The sequence below is a fragment of the Pan troglodytes genome, chromosome 4 (genome assembly GCF_028858775.2).
Source record: "Pan troglodytes isolate AG18354 chromosome 4, NHGRI_mPanTro3-v2.0_pri, whole genome shotgun sequence".
In the NCBI taxonomy this organism is placed as follows: Eukaryota; Metazoa; Chordata; class Mammalia; order Primates; family Hominidae; genus Pan; species Pan troglodytes.
This window is the reverse complement of record NC_072402.2, coordinates 16,467,501-16,483,550: the sequence shown is the minus strand read 5'-3', so window position 1 is coordinate 16,483,550 and position 16,050 is coordinate 16,467,501. Positions and strand designations below refer to the sequence as shown.

At 40.7% G+C, this 16,050-nt stretch overlaps 1 protein-coding gene across 3 annotated transcripts in view; it reads right to left on the bottom strand.

The window, feature by feature from the left end:
• The window catches only part of FBXL7 (F-box and leucine rich repeat protein 7), a 432,789-nt gene that overhangs the window by 99,482 nt on the left and 317,257 nt on the right, over positions 1-16,050 (bottom strand). The gene's annotated exons all lie outside the window — the stretch shown is intronic.

Here is a 16,050-nt window from a genome sequence, read left to right as displayed (position 1 = left end):
TACAACCTCTCTTAGCTTGAATATGGGTCTCTGTGCATCACACAGAAAAATGGCAAAGCCTTGCCCCATCAGCTAATAACAAGGTTGAGGGTAAATCTGGAAAGACTTGTCTTGTGTGACTATTGCTTTAGAGAGGAGAGTCTTGTTCCATGTATGCTGAAATTAAATCATCAGGGAAGATACTGGAGCTGTTCTGCCTCAGCAAAGCTGAGTAAATAACGCACTCTGGGACTGCTCTAATCTCACTGTTTGTGTCCCCCTAAAATTCATATGTTGAAATTTCACTAATCGGTGATGGTATTAGAAAATGGTGCCTTTGGAAAGTGATTAGGTTATGAGGGCTCTGACCTCATGAATGAGACGAGTGCCCTTATCAAAGAGACCCCAGAGAGCTTCCCTGTCCTTCCACCATGTGAGGACACAGCAAGAAGGTGCCATCTCTCAGCCAGAGACTGAGCCCTACTGGGACCTTGATCATGGACTCCCCACCTTCTAGAACCATAAGAAGTAGATTTCTGTTGTTTATAAATGTATTAGTCCGCTTTCATTCTGCTGATAAAGACATACCTGAGACTGACGCAATTTACAAAAGAAAGAGGTTTAATCGATTCACAGTTCCACATGGCTGGGGAGGCTTCACAATCATGGTGGAAGGTGAAAGCCATGTCTCATATGAGGGCAGACAAGAGAAGAGAACTTGTGCAGGAAAACTGCCCTTTATAAAACCATCAGATATCATGAAGCTTATTTACTATCATGAGACTAGCACGGGAAAGACCTGCCCCCATGATTCAATTACCTCCCACCGGGTCCTTTCCACAACATGTGGGAATTGTAGGAGCTACAATTCAAGATGAGATTTGGGTGGGGACACAGCCAAATCCTATCAATAAGCCACCTAGTTTATGGTATTTTGTTATAGGCAGCCCAAAAGGACTAAGACAAAGACTCTCTTTGAATTTCTGTCTCAATCATCCCGACCTGCAGAATGAAGCCCTCTGAGATCTCTTATTGCCTTGGTTCCTCTCTGTCTTTGGATAAAGAGAGTTTCTACAAACTCAATGTTGTTTGTCACCAAAGTGTCTGCATCAGCTTTCCTTTTTCTACTGATAGCCACTTGCAAAACCTCCTTAAACTAGCTGTTTTCGAGATGGTTAACTCAAATGCCTTGTATTAAGAAGGTTCAGTTGAACCTGAGATGAAATCAAGATGTTTTTAGTCATATTTCGGGTAATTATTCCAAAGTCTGTTACCTTTGAATATATAACTTCACACGGAGGTCTGACAAACTGGTATTTGTTAAGGAACAAATCACTCCCTTGCTTGATTTATTCCCTAGTGAGTGTCATTTCTAGGATTTGTAAAAACAAGCTTTAAACAGATGTAACAAAATAATATTTCATGATATTACAAGGCTGCTATTCTCAAAGATTACTTGCTTCTATATCTTTTTTCTCTGCTACTGAGGCAGCATAAATAGCTTCCTCCATGTACTGCCCTCAGGGAAAGGGTGATACAAGGAGAGCTTCAAAACAAGCTCTCGAAAGTCTTAGTAGAAACAAGACTCTTTAAAGCCAGAATAATCTAAATTCATTAGAAAGGTCCGGGACTTCCCAGATGTGTAGGTTCCATTAACCAGAGTCTAAGGTATTTAGAGTAGAGAGTTTATAGCACAAATGCTGGAGATCAGGAGGAAGCAGTTAAGACCAGTGGCTGCTTTCTTACCCTGAAGGCCAGCGATGGGAAGGACTTCCCATCCTTGGAAGAGGGCTTGAGGGGTGTGGGCAGAGCAAGGGCCATGGGCAATGGGAGGGCATGGTGGTTTTACAAAGGGGCAAGTCACAACCTGGGGCTGCCATGGGTGCAGATAGGTGTCTATTGTCTTCATTCTGAAAGAAAAGATGCTGTCCATGTCCCCTTCTCATATCCTGCCCCTTCCCTCCCCTCCACTGTCCCTCCAGAATTTACACCACTTTCTGAAAAGGGGAATTTTCTCTCCATGCTCCATGAGAGCAGCCTGGAGTTCTCCAACAATGTTTCCCAGAGTGCGTTTCACAGAACACAGTCTGTGGAAAACAGACCTCTTGGCTCACCCTGCACATAGCCAATTAAAGCTTTTATAAGAGTTCTGTGCTTAACAGGGTCATGTCCTAGTGTTTCCCCACAGTACTGAACCATAGAAATCCATTAAAACACAGACACCTCTTTCCCGGGAATCATACTGACGCCCTGTGAGGCTAGCTCTTGTGTGAATGGCACTTTGGAGACCACCGGGCCAGGTCCTCGGCTATGCGGTCAGTGTGCCCTGGGTTTGCCTCCTGTTCCAGGTCTTCCCCAAATAGGGAGAATACCACTTAGTATCACTGGAGGTATCAGGAGAGACTGTGCCATGTAAAATGCAGAAACTGGCATGTCATAAGATCTGAAAAATGCCCTGTCTCCTCCCTTTCCCACCTCTTCTCAGATACCTGAGACAAAACAATCGCAAATTCCCTTCACGAGCTACTTATTCCATCATGCAAGGGGTGAGGTTATAGGCAGTTTGAGAAGACTGCTGCAGTCCCAAGAGTCACAATGATAGCAGCAGCAGTTCATGAGTGATGCCAGTTAACCTTGTAAGTGCTGTATTTTCATCAAAGGCATGGATGATAAGGACGCCATTGGGTTTCACATTTTGTCCTCAGATTCAGAGAAAGAACTAGACTCCAGGACTGAGGCCTTGCTGCTTGAGACTCTCCAGACGTAATAATTGGAGGAAACTAGACTCTAAGGGTAAAAAGAACAAGGGGAGGGAATCTGCCCTCGGGTGGGCAATGGGCAGCTCCAGGGAGAGGATTTGGAGTTGAGCCTGAGTGCTGGGACTGGGTGCTGCCCTGGCATCCCCACTCCCCTCCACCATCTTCTCTCCCTTTGGGCACAGTCAATAGGGAGCAAAACTGGCCTCAAGGTCAACATGTGACTAATAAACATAAATCAGAAAAGGTTCAACCTCACTAATAATGCAGGATATGTGTAATAATTAAAATAAGCTGCACTTTGGGAACAGTGGTGGGCCCCAGTCTGGTGGGGCCTGAGGTTTGTACAACTTGAGGGTTTCCTCTAAAGTTGGAGAAGAAAGAGATTGAAGTCTTACCTGATTGTGCTAAAAATGTCTAACCTTTGCAAAATTTTCCTTGTGTGTGTGTGTGTGTGTGTGTGTGTTTTAGATGGAGTCTCACTCTGTCGCCCAGGCTGGAGTATAGTGGCATGATCTCGGCTCACTGTAACCTCTGCCTCCCAGGTTCCAGTGATTCTCCAGCCTTGGCCTCCTGAGTAGCTGGGATTACAGGCGTGTGCCACCATGCCCAGTTAATTTTTGTATTTTTAGTAGAGATGGGGTTTTACCATGTGGGCCAGGCTGGTCTCGAACTCCTGACCTCAAGTGATCTGCCCGTCTTGGCCTCCCAAAGTGCTGGGGTTACAGGTGTGAGCCACCGCGCCCAGCCACCTTGCTAAATTTTCAAAAACCTATGTGAATACATTCCCAAGACCTTGGAAGGACCCAGGTTTGGGGAAGGGATGAGGTTGGGGAGCTGAAGTTTAAGTCTCACTGGCTTCAGAATAAATGCAGCTTTGCTGGGGAGAGTTTGAAACAGGGGGAGATCTGGGCAAAAAACGTGCTAAATGAGTTTTTCTTTGCTCATTTGTCATCACAACATGTAATTCTCTGGGTATGTCTCAAGATGTAAATGATTCAGATTTCAGTTTTATTTTAAATTACCCAAATTATTATACTGTACTAGAGAAGACAGAAAACCTGAAGGCAACCACTTCTCAGGATCTTTACAAAGGAAATATCCAAGTGTCACACCTTATTATTTTAATAACAAAATGGTGATATATTAAAAGCAAATCTTGATGTTCAATTTTTCAAAGTTATGATCCCACAGCAGAATGATAATTAATATTCTTTACTTTCAGGAGCACTTTTAGGAAAATACAGACTGAGTGAGGACAGGCAAACTTATATGCCGGGTGGTGAATTTTAAAGCAAAGAAAGCCAATGCTATTAAGATGAAAATAATTGCGTATGATTTTGAATCTTAAAGCATTACCATATGTTACTTGGAACTCCCAACATTAGAAAAAATGTAGGAATGGAAAAAAAGTGTGTTTCATTTTTAACCATTTATTTCTTGAGATGATGTTGGACCATGCTTTTATTTGTTTGTTTTTATAATTTCAACTTTTATTTTACATGCAGAGGGTACATATAGAACATGGTTTTAAAATGCACATCAATAGCAGCTTCAGCTTTTCATAATTGTAAGAAGACTTATTTAAAAATTCTATAGTATTTTTGCAGTTACAAATTTCCAGGGACTAACGGCAAACAAACAACAAATAAAAACAAAAGAAGCTGTAACCAATGAGCTGCAAAAACCACCACCACCACCACCACAAAGACAATTACTGTAGAAGACAAGGATAAAAATGAAGACTTAAGACGACTCTGAAGGTTGAAGGGTTAATTCAGGGTCACTATTAAATAAGAATATGAAAATCCATTGTCACTTAATTATCTGGTTTATGCAACCTGAGAACTCAAGCTATATTAAAAACCTAATAATGCGGGGCAGTGACCTGGGCTTCAGTAGGTCATGAATCTTTCACCATTCAAATTAAGGGTGCGTTACTAACACTGATCTTTTTGCATGCTTCACTTCAGCTATTTAATTAAAAATGCTAATAGCCTAAAGGCCAGATAACTTTTCAGAAATCAAAAAGTATTAGCATTTGTTGCCTTGTCTTCAATCTGTTTCTCAGATCCACTGAAGTTGTTTCCTGTAGGCTGACAAATGATCTGGCAAACACTATGTATGAATTATATCCAGACTGGCCATATTCTGGATATCAACTATATCTAAGATTTCTACCAAATTCTGTTCAGCTTTTCCAACATAACATGGCAAGTCAGGGAGAGACTAAACCTAAAAGTCCTTCCTTGGCACTGAAGGTCGGCTGGATCCCCAGAACTTTAAATCTTTGGGTCTCCCAGAGTTCCTGATTCATTTTCAGGTGCCTTTCACCTTGTTACCTGAGCCTACAGTGCAGAGTCAAGAAGCCATCTCAGAAGGTGTTCAATTAATAGAGAAGGCTCCCAGCTGGAGGGGATTTATATGTTCTATTCAGTTAATGAAAACAACCCTTTAAAGCTATATTTTAAAAATTCAACTAGGGTTCATTCATTCATTCAACTTAAGATTGCCAGATTAAATACAAGACACTCAGTGAAACCCGAATTTCATGTAATAAATTATTTCTTAGTACAAGTGTGTCCCAAATAATGCATGAGATATATTTATACTAAACAAATACTATGTCATTTTCTTAAAAATCAAATTTATCTGGGTGTTATATATCTTTATTTGCTAAGTCTGGCAATTCTAACTCAATCTTATACTAATAATAGCCAGCAACAACACCTACATAGCACTGACTACACTTGGCACTTAAAATGTTTTATGTGTTTTTAATTCTTGCAATAACCTCATAATATAGGTATTATTTCCATTTTTCAGGTATGATGTGAAACTGGAAGCACAGAGGAATCAAACAAACATTGTCTTATGAAATTCAGTATCTTCCATCTGAATGCCTAAAGCCTGGATGGTTGCCTATCTTGCAGAGATGGGCAGGGCCAAGGTTTTCCACAGAAAACAGTTCTGAGCTGCTTGAACACAAGGACAAATGCTTGATCAAGGTCCTTAACAATTTTTGGCATGGAGTGTTGTTGTATAATTGTAGCCTGGAAAATATTCACAGCAGGTGTTACCAATTGCCCTCATAAGGATATTGAATTTTAAGAAATTAAATTCTGGGTGAGTCTTCCAAGATAAACTGGCTGCAACGCATGCCTCTTAGTAGCAGCCATGGTTTGAATGTTTGCCTCCTCCCAAACTCACGGTAAGATCTTATTGCCATTGTAATGGTAAAGGGAGAGGAGACCTTTTGAGTGGTGATTGGGTTGTGAGGGCTCTGTCCTCCAGAATGGATTAATGTCGTTATCATGGAGTGGATTCATTGGTAAGTTCAGACCCCTTTCTCTCTTTCTCTCACTCTGTTGCCTTTCGCCATATGATGACATATCAAGAAGGCCCCCACAAGATACTGGTATCTTGATATTGAACTTCCCAGCCTAAAGAACTTTGAACCAATAAATTTGTTTATGATAAATTACTCATTCTCAAACATTCTGTTATAGAAGAACAAAGTCAATTAAAACAATAGCTGATGATTTGACCTGCTATTTGTTTGACATACGCTATTCAATTGAGCTCCAATGACCCCAAAAATGAAGATTTCTGTTTTAACATAATTTCATTTATTATGCACTTCCCATGTGTCAGATCTAGGAAAACCAAAGATACCTAAGGCAGAGATCGAAAAAAAAACAAACCAAAAAAACAAAACAAACAAAAAAAACCACATTGAGAGAATTTAAATGTAATATATTGAATGTTAGGATAGAGATACAGGCAGAATCTATACAAAGGCAGAGCAGAGCAGGGTGATGCATCTCCAGATTAAGGGGCTATAAGGATGTCTTTGTGGAGGAAATGATGGCTGAACTAAACCGTAAGGAATGAAAAAGTGTTCATGGGGCAGGAAGTGCGGAAGGTGATTGTAGGTGAAGAAAACAGAAAAATGGAGAGAACCTTGTCTCTCATCATCATTAGGTAGCTAGATCCATCATCCTTTGTGTAAATTTCTCGTGGAAAAAAAAAAAAGCCACAGGTACAGCCCAGAGGAGAATGTCTGGTTCTGTGCAATGTCAGGAGACTATGAGAAGGAGCACAGTTTTACTCTGTTATTTCAAGACTCTCCTCATTTTAACATTATTTTTGATAGTACTGAAATAGCCTAGGCACACGACTAGGTCTCAGGGTATGTTGCATGGAGCAAAGACAAAGTCACAGAAAATGTTGGTGCTGGCCAGGTGCGGTGGATCATGCGTGTAATCCCAGCACTTAGGGAGACTGAGGTGGGCAGATCACTTGAGGACAGGAGTTCGGGACCAGCCTGGCCAACATGGTGAAACCCCGTCTTTACTGAAAATACAAAAATTAGCTGGGCATAGTGGCAGGTGCCTGTAATCCCAGCTACCCAAGAGGCTGAGGCACAAGAATCACTAGGACCCGGGAGGTGGAGGTTGCAGTGAGCAGAGATCGCGACACTGCACTCCAGCCTGGGTGACAGAGTGAGACTTTGTCTCAACAAAATAAAAGAAAAAGAAAAAAGAAAATGTTGCTGCTATCTTTCCTCATTCCGTACTTAAAAGATGGAATTCTACACCCTATAGATGCTATTTTCTTGAAGTACAAAAGTTTTTAAAGCTAAATACTTTCTCTAAGAGTTTCTCAACTTTAGACATTTAGCATTCGATACAGAGTCTTTAAAATGTTTTCAAATGTGAACTCTCTCTAGTATTTTCATGTTAAGCTGTCGGTAAGGAGTGAAAATAAAGACTTCGAAAAGAACTGGAGCTGATGTTGGTTAGACATCCCAAAATATCACAAAAACGTTGGCTTCAATGTATTTAATTTTGCTCCTTAAGAGAAGTCTTATTCTAGGCCTGGTGCCTGTTACCTAGCGAAGAAATGTTGGCTGTGTCCTCAAACTTCCAACTCCCAACTCATAATTTTAAGTTCACAAAAAAATCTCCTTAAGGAAGCTTATAGGATATACTTCAGGCACAGGGCAATGAGCACTAGCCCGGTAGTCAGTGAAACCCGGGTTTGCTCCTGATTTTGTTTCTTACTTGGGCAAATCAAACCGTTGAGTTTCTCCTTTTCTTCCTCTCTAAAATAAGACAACTGAAGTTGACACTTAGTCTAAAGAATTCTAATGCTATAACTTGAGCTGTTAGATGGAATTACTTTTACCTGGTTGCATTTCAAATCTTTGGGAATTTAGAAAAACCATATGAGAACAGGGATAGTATCCAGGGAACAGATGACAATGCCTTCCACCCATCTAATGTATAGGAATTCAGAAATTAAGAAACACTTAAAATAAAATTTCCATAGCTTTATATATTACAACAGAAGTGAGAATAATTAGTACTTCTGATACAAATATGACAGGTCTACTTTATTCAAACGCACAGGTGAGTTCTTTCTGTTGGCTAGAAGCTGGTGAAAACCTCTAACAATTCTAAATAAGCAAATTACAAAGTTGCTCTACTAATGAGTTGTAAGATCTATTTGATATTTTACAACAATGTATATGTTGTTTTAATGAATTGAGACCTTATATTCCATATAAAGTTTTTTTTTTCTTCCAAATAAAGATGGTTTTACTGTTTTACTGGACCAAGTTCAGATAATATTAACATTCCTGGACAAATTCCAAACTTTCTTTGGTTTTTAGTAATCATATAGGAATAAGAGTGACTACAACAGTTCTATTAATACATTTACTTCTGTCAGAAGCCGTATTAGCAAGCATAACAAGGAAACATAAGAAAATAAACACTGAAAATTGGACTTTTAAGGCATCCGTCATAGCTTATGGATTTTATTAACTAAATGCCAAAATAATTAAATTACTATGAAATTTTTACTAAATGTTTATTATTTACTTTGGCTTAAAATAAAAAACCCATTGAGTTTATAATATCTCATGTTCCAAAATTAATATATTTGATTTACGAAAATAAAAACATATCGCAATGAATTAGGTTCACATCTGAAACTCACAGACTGGCTTTGACACTGCTTGTGCATTTTGGAAACTCTTCTAGCTTCTCAGAATCTTGGTTTCAAAACTGAAAAGATTGGCCTGACAATTTTAAAACTGTCTTCAAGCTATGAAAGTTTATGATTCAGGAAACAGCTTTCAAAAACTACTGAGAAGACCCTGAAACTCTTCTGCTAGATCGATTCCAAATATCTAGTGTAAAAAACATCCAGTGTTTTCCAACATGACTCAGTGGGTGAGACTGGGTTGTTTAAGACCAAGCAAAACCGATAAGGGAAGCTTAGAAGGTTTGTCTTCCATGAAAAAGAAAATTGCTATTGTCTTAAATAAACAGAAGGTATGTTTTCCTTTGAATTGCACTTAGCTTTTTAATAGCTAATTTCAGCTACAGAAAACCTTTTAATTTTTTTTTTTTCTATTTTAATTAAGTTTTCAATCTGGAACTTTCTTGAGAAAGGCACTTTAGCAACTCTGAAGAACAGTAGAGGGTGCCACGGTCACAAGCAAAGCAAACAAACAAAAACGTTGGCATCACAGACTGGGCCGGGAAGTGCCGAGGAGTACATCTGAGAAAATAAGCCACAGTCAGGTAGGAACAACACAGTTTCAAAATGCATTTGGGAAACTGCCAGTGAAAATGGTCCACGTTTTTCTTTCTTTTTTTTTTTTTTTTTGAGACGGAGTCTTGCTCTGTTGCCCAGGCTGGAATGCAGTGGCGTGATCTCTGCCCACTGCAACCTCCTCCTCCCGGGTTCAAGCAATTCTCCTGCCTCAGCCTCCCGAGTAGCTGGGATTACAGGCGCGTGCCACCACGCCCGGCTAATTTTTATATTTTTAGTAGAGACGGGGTTTCACCATGTTGGTCAGGCTGGTCTCGTTGGTCAGGCTGGTCTCGAACTCCTGACCTCAAGTGATCCGCCCGCCTCAGCCTCCCAAAGTGCTGGGATTACAGGCATGAGCCACTGCGCCTGGCTAAAATGGTTTACGTTTAATCTCAGCATCCATTTCCAGATCAAGTGCTAGGATTCTCGTTCTTGAATATTTTCTGGGGCATTTCATTCACTTCGGGACACTGTATTTGAAAGGGGAGACAATGCCAGGTCGAAGTGTGCTCAGGGCAGGTGGAACTGGAGGCAGAAAGAGGGTGGGTCTTTGAGGAGTCACTGAAGAGAGGCTGGGTCATTGAAGGCTAGAATCCTTGGGGTGGCATCTTTGTACACTTGAGATGGTCTCACGTGAGACATCAATACGGCTTGCTGGAGGGCACAGGTTTAGGGCAGATGAAACTCACAGGAGGGCAGGTCTGGGTTAACTGAGCTAAAGAGCTTTCAAGCCACTAGAGCAACAGAGCTGCCCACAGTTGAGTCAGATTAACTTGGGAAGCCTCCAAGTAATGGCTACCAGCACCACATTCACAGATCTCAAAATTTATGAATCTGATGAGAGGTTGGATTTGATAACTAAGAGTCTACAAATCTACAGCATTAATTACACTTGTCATTAGGTCAAATTACAGAGTCTGATTTTCTTCTAGGAAATATGTGTGAGATTACACATGCTTTGAAACATAAACCCATTATTTCCAAATGACAGGTTATAATGACTGTGATGAGCTCAGAGATTTGTTATTGAAACAAACTAATGATTATACTTGTTAAATTAAGTATGGGAATGATTAAAGAATTTGCTAATAGATATTCCCTGTTGACACACATTGGACTCAGTGGAGTGTCTGGTTATAATGTACATGTGTCTACTCATTCACAGTTAAGCACATACACCCACAAAGACACTCACATTTATATGCAGAAAAATAGAAAACGGCTTATACGGCAACAGGCATTCCTCTTGTGAGGTACATCAGACCCGTCTAGTTATCACAAGAGGTAATGCAAATGCATTTAAAGGTTGATTCCTTGGGTTTGAATCCAGCCTTTATGTTTTATTGACTGCGTGGCCCTGGACAACTTAATTTATCTCAGTGGTCCCTGGAATGGCGGTATGGTCATAAGCATCACCTGGACACTTGCTAGAAATGCAAATTCTCAGGCCCCACTGTGGCCCTCCCAAATCAGAAAACCTGGTGGTGAGACCCAGAGATCTATTTCAACAAGCCTTCTAGGTGATTTACTATGCACGCTAACATCTGGGAACTCCTATTCTATCTCTGTGTGCCTTAGTGTCCTCATTCATAAAATGGGGGCAAATCAGGTTATTTTGAGATATGAGCTAACGCACATCTACAGTGATAAGAACAGTGCATGGTACCTGCTAAGCCATATGAAAGGGTGGGCTAATATTACTATACTAACCTTAACACCCTGCAAGAAAAAAAAAAAAAAGAGCAACCAGCTCAAATGTTCATCCGGTTTAGGAATAGACAAATGAGGAAAAGTGCTATTGGGCTAAGTACGATAATTAAAATAATGAGACCCACTGGAATGTGGAATGGAGAAATATCCAGGCTTCTTAATCCAGGGCTTACAAGAATTTCTAGGGAGGAGAGGCTGGTCAAGCTGCCCTGGAAAGCAGCCTGTTGCCCTCATTGCCTGAGTCTGCACACTCCACTTTTGCATGTTTCTTTTTTGTTTTGTTTTGTTTTTGAGATGGAGTCGTGCTCTGTCACCCAGGCTGGAGTGCAATGGTGTGATCTCGGCTCACTGCAACCTCTACCTCCTGGGTTCAAGCGATTCTCCTGCCTTAGCCTCCTGTGTAGCTGGGACTATAGGCACGTGCCACCAAACCCAGCCTTTTTTTTTTTTTTTTTTTTGTATTTTTAGTAGAGATGGGCTTTCACCATGTTGGCCAGGATGGTCTCGATCTCCTGACCTCGTGATTTGCCCAACTCAGCCTCCCAAAGTGCTGGGATTACAGGTGTGAGCCACCACGCTGGGTCTCACTTTTGCATGTTTTAGGGGACATGATTTGGTTGAAAGCTAGTCCACACCAAACCCTACAGAAAATGGTTTTTACTGAGGCAGCAAACAGAGCTTGGTCTCAAATATTAGGCTCTCATGTCCACTCCCGAGATAGAAGTTAACTGGGAGCTTGGCAGTTCTTTGTAACTGAGAAATTAGAGATTAGCTAATTCAGGCACCATAAGGATAAGGGGGAAATGAGGACCTTGGAGATGTTCAGCTCATACTCCCAACAGCTCAGAAAAGTCCCTGCTGCTTTCTCCTTTGAGAGGAAGTAGAGCTTGGTGGGGATGAGTGAGGGCTCTGGAATTTCTTTACACTTAAAATCTGGAAAGTCTTTCATCTCAGATTTCCAAATGTGTAAACCATGGATAGTGGTTATGGTGACAATTATACTACTTCCTCATAGAACTGTGAGCCTCAGATAACAGAAAGAATAAACTGATAACCACCAAGCAAGTCCTTAATAGGCACTCACTGTTGCTGAATTATTGATTTTCACAGCTAAGTAAAATGATGTTCTGAGAGGTTAAGTAAATCGCCCAACATCCAACTGCCATTCAGCAGCAGGGGTGGAATTCCAAGCTGGGGCCATTGGCCTCTAGAATGAATGTCCTTCTCCCTGTGCGACGGGTTTTTGAGAGCTGTCATGTTACAGCAACCTGAGATTGGGCTCTCTCAGGAATTCTACGAGATGTAACTCACACGCAATCATGTAATTAAAAAGAAATCTTCACAACAGGAAGACTGATGCTAATAACCTAAAAAAAATAATTTATAAAAAGATATTTCTAAAAAATTATTTTATGAAAAGATATTTCTATACATTTTATGAAAAGGTAGTATAAGTAAAATGACTCCAGTTTGTGAAATTCCCAGTGATTTCTTACCTTTGGAAATAAACTCACAATAAAGCTATCTAACAAACCATTTACTGGGGACCTACCATGTGTCCGACCCTATTCAGTGGGATGGGGAAGCAAAGTTGAATAAGCGGTATCCTTGCCATCAGGAAGACAGTACTGCAGTAGGACAGCAGCCCAGTTCCACGACAGCACTTAATACCGCAGACCATGACACTGGGATTTGCGGGGTGGTGGAGGGGTGTGCAGGCATCTGTATTTTCTAAAAGCTCTTTAGATGACAAGGACAGAGCCAGAGCAAGGGTGGAGTTTGGGGGTGTGGGGTGAGTGTAGCCAAGTTGCTGCAACATGACAGCTCTCAAGAACACATTGCGCAGGGAGGAGAACATTCATTCTAGAGTCAGGGTCCAGAACCGTGGTATTCATCCTTTCTTCACCGGTCTGTGTGGAGCCAGGCATTCCCTTTCCTAACCAGTCATTTTTTTGATGCGGAGAAATCCAGAACTAACACTAGATCTTGGGGTGTGGTCAAGTCCTCAAAAAGAAAAGCATAAATAAGACTCAGAGGAGATAATTCACTTGAAAGGAAACAGGAAAACTGAAATTGGATGCTGTGGAAGAAACCCACAAACATCCAGGAGACAAGGAGGAACCAGGGAGGCATCTTGCATGGGGCTTGACCTAGAGGGAAGGGGAGGAAGAGACATGGGAGAGGCTGCACCAAGTTTAAGTGATTATGTAAGAAAAGTAAAAGGCCAGTGAAAGGGAGGGTAAGACAGGGGAGAATTAACAGAGCCCTCTTGGGAGAGAGGATGGGATGGGATCCAGATCAGGTGCTGGGAGGACCCTCCAGGGAAAAAGGGGTCCCTCCCAATGACAGTACCTGAGGAGGTGAGGACACACACAGACAAGAACAGAGCCAGAGCAAGGGTGGAGTGTGGGAGTGTGTGGTGAATGTAGCCCTATAATGAATGGCGCAGGTGCCCACAAGAGGCCTGGGCAGTCAACAGCTTTCTTCTTCCATAAAATCATGGGAAAGGAGCTTCTAATGCTAAGTGTGAGGGGCTGGAGTTCATCCCACCAGCAAACAAACAAGGACTCCACGTTTTTGCATTGCAATCCTCGTATTTCTTTTCCCTAGACTCTGAATAACAGAGCTGGTCAGTTTTCATTCTAGAATTCAATATGGAGGCAGCCTGGCCTCCAAATATTGTTTTGAAAAGGAGGAGAAATCACCAGAAGAGCTTTGCTGCAGGGCACAGTTTCTGTATTCTACCACTGAAGATGAACAACGACCACTCAAGCTGGGATACCGCGACTCAGCTCATCCCTCCTTCTGAAGTAGCTATTCTCTCTGAAGGTTTCCTTTCCAGCATTAGAACTCAGACAGGGCTTGTGCGGTGAAGTACAGGGCTGGTGGCCACAGGTGTGTCCTCTTGGGGCTGCTTAGATGTCCTAACGAAGAATCTTTAATTTGCAAACTGGTTGATATCAAACGCACTCCGTGCTTTTGTGGCTTTCATTGTGATGGTTTTAAAAGGGTATCTGATACTAAGAAATATATTGTCTTTTACTAGAAACACTTTCCCCCTCCTTTGCCCTTTGTTTTCAAATATCAGATTCAAAGGGAACAGAAAAAAGGTATTCTTTCATTTTGTCTCCAGTTTTTTAAATATGTTGAGAACACTCTTGGAATGCAGTACACAAATGCTTAGCAGTAATCATAATGATAACATAATAGGTGTTTTTTAAATTTTAGTTTAGATTTCCAAACATCCAGATGTTTGGCCTTCGCTCACAGTATCTAGATGACTGATCACATTTTTTTTTCAGTTTTCATAAAGCTACAGACCTTTATGGAGCCACAACTCTTTCAGTTGCAACAGTATGATTAGAAATTAAAATTATTCACCTATCTTACAGGATCCCTGAGAGCAAATGAAGGCTTGCGGGCCAACTCCCACCCAGGCCATTTCTGTACCTATAGTCTCTGGCTATTTTCATGCTACAAGGCAGAGCTGATGGAGTAGCTGCGACAGAGATACTATGGTTTGCAATGCAGAAAATTATTTACTATTTGGTTCTTTGCAGAAAAAGTTGGCTAATCCTTTATGTAGGTCATCTCCTTTCCTTAGCTAATTGGCTTCCCTATGATTGTCTTTTGGAAGTTATCATAAATCAGTATACCTTATATGGACATTAACGATAAACAACACTAGAGGATACACTCATGATTGTGGCCATTGCTCAGAGGCAAGCTTAATGGGGTTTAGTATTTAGGAGGCCATTGGGTTAACTGCTCTTCATCTCGGAAATCATTATGTATTCAGTGAGGAAAATGGCTAATTTCAGATGCACAGGTATATGAATAACTAATATGTTCTTCTTTGTTTCTATTTTTATAATTTATCCCATGGGAATTTTAAATCTCTCTCTCTCTCTCTCTCTCACACACACACACACACACACGAAATAATGGGACATTCAGATTAACTCCAATATAAAAATTTAAGACCCATAAAATTTTATTATGTAGATTTTACTAATATGTTTATTTAATTACCAGTGTTAAATTGACATGTAGATACAGGAAGCTAAGAAATAAGAAACACATTTAAAAATACTTACTTGATTATTTTTTCTATATCACTTAAAACTTTAAATTTTGTAAAAGTTACCTTTTTAAATGGTTATTAAAGATTTTTTAAAAGAAAGGATTCATTTGGCTACCTTAATACTCAAAATTTCTAACAAATCTGAATCACTATTAGCCAAAAAACTTAGAAATGGGCTTCCCCAGGAAGACATATGGATAAGAAGGGACGGTACAATGTTTTCTCTTCTGTTTTAATGTCTCATAGTTTAAAGTGATCCTTTCTCACTAGTTTGAAAAACAGGAGGAAAAATCCACTGTATCTCTAGCGTCTACAGGTTCTTATTTCTCTTTGGAAGATGGCCTGGGAATCTCTCCTAGTAAAGAAAAGTGTTTTCTCAGATTTTACCTCCTTCACAAATAACACGCACACCTACAAAAACACATATGCACACATGCATACACACAACTTACTAGATTAATATGATACTAACATTTTACATATGGGTCAAAATGCATCTTGTACTGGAGATGAAGAATGACAGCAATGCCTGCCATATCCCCAGCTCCTAAAAGGTACAGACTCACTTCATGCCTCCTAAGCGCTAGGTGACTCTACCTTGTATGGAATTGCTCTAAGGAAAGCACAAACATCTGAGGCTGGATCATGGAGACACATGCTTTCCTTCGCCCTTGTATTAGTTTGTTTTCATACTGCTGTGAAGAAACACCTGAGACTGGGTAATCTGTAAAGAAATAGAGGTTTAGTGGACTCGCAGTTCCACATGGCTGGGGAGGCCTCACAATCATGGCGAAAGGTGAAGGAGGTGCAAAGGCATGTTTTACATGGTGGCAGGCAAGAGGGCTTGTGCAGGGGAACTGCCCTTTATGGAACCATCAGATCTCATGAGACTTATTCACTGTTATGAGAGCA